Raw genomic sequence first — 5,237 nt, 5'->3', positions numbered from 1 at the left:
AATCAACTTCACACTAGATGAATGTAGATTGATTAACTTCAAAGCATTGCAATGTTCACTCTAAACGTCCCACCTCTTAAATATAGATTTCTCAATTTAATGAACGTTACTAAGTTTATTTATCATAGAAGTTTGAGTATTATCAATTCAGTCTAACCTTGTATAAACAGGTTGAATACTATTATCTAATTAAGAATTTCTAGAAAAAATACTAGCATTGAAATAGAAAATCAAATAACGCAGAATTTTAACAAACTGCAGATACCAAACATTTCGAAAATTATTTGAGTGTCTTAGAGTATAGTTATTCATGTGAAAAAGCGAAAGTTGTACGCTTGACCTCTCGATAAAATACACTCCTCTATTATCTATGCAATGTATGCAACAGATAAATGTATCTGATAAGACCTTATATACAGTTTCGAGCACAACGCTATCGACACAACACATGCAGCATCTGATCAACGTACCTGTGACATTCAGTGCTGCTGGTGCAGAAGAGTGCATTGCAGGTGTTCAAGTGTTTACAATGACACTTTCCCTGAGGTCATGAATGCAAAATTTTCCACTCTCTGCCTTCAGGGAGAATCGAACTCCCGACCTCTGGTTTACTAGACCAGCGCTCTAACCCCTGAGCTATGAAGGCCTATACGACCGACAGGTCGTAATACCTTAATTATTCGCACGGAACGATATTTTAAGAAGGCTAAAATATCACTAATCTATGAGGGTGTTCCAAGATTTTATGATGTTTCTCGAACAAATTTCATGAATGAAAAGTTCTTCGAGCGATGTTATTTCTATCGCAAGATAGTTTACGGATATATACCTATCAACACGAGTTTTATAAACAAATTAAAATCAACATGCAATTCAATACCAAAACAGAATTGAAACAATTCTGAGATCGTATCCAATTGACCCTAATTATCTCGGAGATTTTTCGCCCACTGTGAAGACTGTGTCCATAGATCATAAAGTCACGGATCAGACCCTGGCCTTTACTATCCTACTTTAAGACTGGGTTCCCACAGCATGATGTCACGGATCAGACTCTGGCCTTCACTATCCGACTCTATGACTGGGTTCCCACGACATGATGTCACGGAACAGACTCTGGCCTTCACTATCCGACTCTAAGACTGTGTCCAAAGGCAATGAAGTCACGGATCAGACTCTGGCCTTCACTATCCGACTTTGAGACTGGGTTCCCACAGCATGATGCCACGGAACAGACTCTGGCCTTCACTATCCGACTTTAAGACTGGGTTCCCACAGCATGATGCCACGGAACAGACTCTGGCCTTCACTATCCGTCTCTAAGACTGGGTTCCCACAGCATGATGTCACGGAACAGACTCTAGCCTTCACTATCCGACTTTAAGACTGGGTTCCCACAACATAATGTCACGGATCAGACTCTGGCCTTCACTATCCGGCTTTAAGACTGGGTTCCCACAACATAATATCACGGATCAGACTCTGGCCTTCACTATCCGACTTTAAGACTGGGTTCCCACAACATAATATCACGGATCAGACTCTGGCCTTCACTATCCGATTTTAAGACTGGGTTCCCACAACATAATGTCACGGATCAGACTCTGGCCTTTACCATCCGACTTTAAGACTGGGTTCCCACGACATGATGTCACGGAACAGATCCTTGTCTTCACTATCTCATGTCAAGACTCAGGTCAAGTAAGACGATGCGTTTGTTCGAGCGTCGGTGATCAGGCGGAATTTTCTACCCTGACGACTTCTGACAAAAGAACGTAGCCTTATTGCTGACATTCTCTCTATAAAAAATTGTTAAAATCAATGTACTGTGTCTTCATTGTGTTCACATATCAGTAAATGAATCAGTGCAATAATTTTCTGGCAACAGAGAAATTTTAAATCTTTTTGTAATATGAGTTACTCTTTTTATTTGTTGCTATTCCCGAAAATTACCAATTACACAGTAGTTTTCATCCTTTGTGTAATTTGTCATTCCCAATGAGGCGTGTGATGAGACTTTTAACAACCATGCCACAGGAATCTCATCACAGTAAATAGAATGATTGTAAAATTGACTAACCACGTTTTATTGTTCTTTTTTTATATGAAAATATATAAAAAAAATTTAGGAGTTGTCTTGTCTTATCTATTCTTTTCGATTACACTAAAAGTTATCAAACTATATACGCGTTCGTTAAGCTAAGGTTCGTGCAGGCTTTTCTAAATTATATTTCGGTAAGAAAATGATGAATTACATATATAGCTCTCCAATTCGATGAGTTTTCACTTCCAGGCCAACCGAAGAATTGGGAAGCTAATCAGTGGAATAATATGCAATAATTTACATATACTGTAGGCCTATACATAGGATAAAGGCAAGGAATATTTTTTCAGCAGTAAATGAATTCATTCAAGAAATTAGGATTAGATTATATAAATCTGTCGCGCCAATATCTGTCAATAATTAATCTAACAATTGGTGATTTATTGGAAATATTTTCATTTTACGCAGTTTTATTTTACCAGTAATTTATACACCCTAAAATCTAATAAATTTTTAATAAGATAATAATATTATATGTTGTTCTTAATTTTATTACAAAATAGAATCGTATAGATAACTCTCATTTTTGGACTAATTTATTATATTAATTATTTTAATTCGTGCGCTGTCCTTGCGAACGGATCCTTGGCGGACGGAAACCAAGCTTCCTTCCTCTCCCTCATTGACGGACATGGAGGAATATATGGTGGGCGAATTACGCTCGATTCATACAAATTACGCAAAAAAATACATCCTTGGGAAACAGATCCGAGCAGGCTAGAGCCACCGCGAACTGGACAGCGAACACGGCACACAAATACCAGTTGCTGAAGCAATTAAGAGAAATCAGGATTAAAAACCATCATAAAATTGTTGTGAGTGACTTTTCGGCACACCAAGTGCGGCGTAAGCCGTTGATTTCGAGTGCTGTTTGAGTCTTGTATGGTGTATGCTGCTTAATTCATTCATGATTTATGTATACTGCTTGAGTCATTCACGATGCATACAGCTTAGTTTATTAATAATGTATACTGCTCGAGTCATTATTGATTCATTGCATTCGTATGCTGTCTATTCCATGGATAATGAATACTGACTGAGTAACGGATGACGTATGCTTATTGAGTTATTGATTATTTATACTGGCTTCATTCATTGTTCTGGTATATAGCTTGAGTCATAACTGTTGAAGTTATCTGAAGCCATCTGATGTTGCCCGCAGATTCCTGATGTTGTCTGAGGTTACATGAATCCTAGAAGCGTTACTTCTTGTAACTTGTGATTGAAAATAAATTGAAAAAAATCGTAAAAAGCTCTATCATGAAAACAAAAGGCTTTCTTTTGAGTTCTTTCAGAACAAAAGTCATTACCAACTCCAGCAACACCACCAACTCCAGCAACACCACCAACTCCAGCAACAACCCTAACTCTGCCACCACCTTCCCACCACCGCCACCCCACCACCGCCACCCCAGCAGCAGGTGCATCCTGGGAACGTATTGCGGAACGGAGCCTCCACCGGCAAGGACACAGCGGCTCCACCCGACGCCGGAAACATTCTCCTTAACCCACTTCTGCAGCGTGAACATGAACACTCAGAGAAATTAAGACAGAACAACTGACTTGACTCATTCTAACGATTTTACTCGATGCAATATTTTGAAACGGGTCACTCTACCCGCTGTTCACTTCATAACTCACTTCAGTTAAATAATTTTTTTAATGTAAATCGTACAATTCACTTAAGAATTTATTGATATGATGAGCAAGACAAGATTAACTACATTTCATAAATATTTTAATCAAAAATAAAGAAAATTGTAATGGTTTCATTGCTCTTGCAGAAATTTTTCAGTCTTCTATATGTACTTGAACAAAAATATGCAGCCTTGATACATATTTCCCTAAATATATATTAAAATCGGTTGCGCATCAACTTCACTCGATAAATGAAGAAAAACTATGAAATTTCTCTGTATAAATATTAAGAAATCCTGCAATTAACTCAAGCAAAAATTAATTAGTAATTCACAGCAGTAAATTGAATATTCTCGCATTTTTTCGCCTACAGAACAATTTTTAGCGGAAGCTGAGGTAAAACATGGGTTCATTTTTTAAATAATAATTTTTTCGGTCTTATTGGCGTGCATCAAAAAGAATGTCAAATCTCTAAGCTCTTATAAAAATTTTGTGCAAACTATAATCTATTTTATTTTAAAACTCCGTTCATTTATTCCTTTATGTTCTCGAGCATTCATGTAACACCTATCCTTCAAATGCAATTCAGCTAATAATCTTCCTGGCCATAATAATCTTCCTGGCCAACTACACTTTAAATCACTATATTTTTCTAGTTATTTCGCATGCGATAATAGTTTGTCTATAATTTACTGATAGATTATACATACTCCCGTTTATTACACTCAGAGAAATAAAGATAGAACAGCTCACTAGACTCAGTCTAACGATTTTAACCGATGCAATATTTTGGAACGGGTCACTATACCGGCTGTTTGCTTCGTAACTCACTTCAGTTAATTAAATTTTTTTAATGGAACTCATGAAATTCACTGAAGAGTTTTATTGAATGGAAGTGAACAAAAATAGATGCACTATATTGCATGGATATTTTAGTAATAAATAAAAAAAATTCACTGGTTTAATTAATGAAATATATTCAACTAATTATTGAAAATGTAAAGAAGGCCTAGAATGATTTTTAATTGCAAGGCGCATGGTGCTTGAGTGGTTAGACTCTGTACGAAAATTACTGGTAAACAGAAATGCATTTGTATTTTTATTATTTTTTCAAGTTTTGAAATCGGCCACATAAATAAAGGAGTCGCATCAGAACAGATGAATGATGTCGCTCTTCCAGAAATTTTTCAGTCTTCTATACGTATGTACTTTTACAAAAATATGCCGCTTGATATATATCTAAATACATATTAAAAACCGGTTACTCATCAACTTCTCTCGACGAATGAAGAAAAACTATGAAATTTTTCTAGATGAAAACTGAGAAATCTTGCGATTAACTGAGGCTAAAATTTAATTAATAATTCACAGCGGTAAATGGAATATTCTCGCATTTTTTCGCATACTGAAAAGTTTCTAACGGAAGCAGAGAGAGATGTGTTCATCTTCTTAATTAATAAAAAAATTTCCAGTTTTTGTGGCGTAAATCAAAAAG

At 36.3% G+C, this 5,237-nt stretch overlaps 1 non-coding gene across 1 annotated transcript; it reads right to left on the bottom strand.

Moving 5' to 3' along the window:
• Positions 1–573: 573 nt before the first annotated feature.
• Trnat-agu lies at positions 574–646 on the bottom strand. The gene has a single exon. It is a non-coding gene; the product is annotated as a tRNA-Thr (tRNA).
• Between the last annotated feature and the right edge of the window lie 4,591 nt (positions 647–5,237).

This window comes from Hyalella azteca, unplaced genomic scaffold (genome assembly GCF_000764305.2).
Source record: "Hyalella azteca isolate HAZT.00-mixed unplaced genomic scaffold, Hazt_2.0.2 contig1868, whole genome shotgun sequence".
In the NCBI taxonomy this organism is placed as follows: Eukaryota; Metazoa; Arthropoda; class Malacostraca; order Amphipoda; family Hyalellidae; genus Hyalella; species Hyalella azteca.
This window is presented reverse-complemented; position numbering and strand designations above follow the sequence as displayed.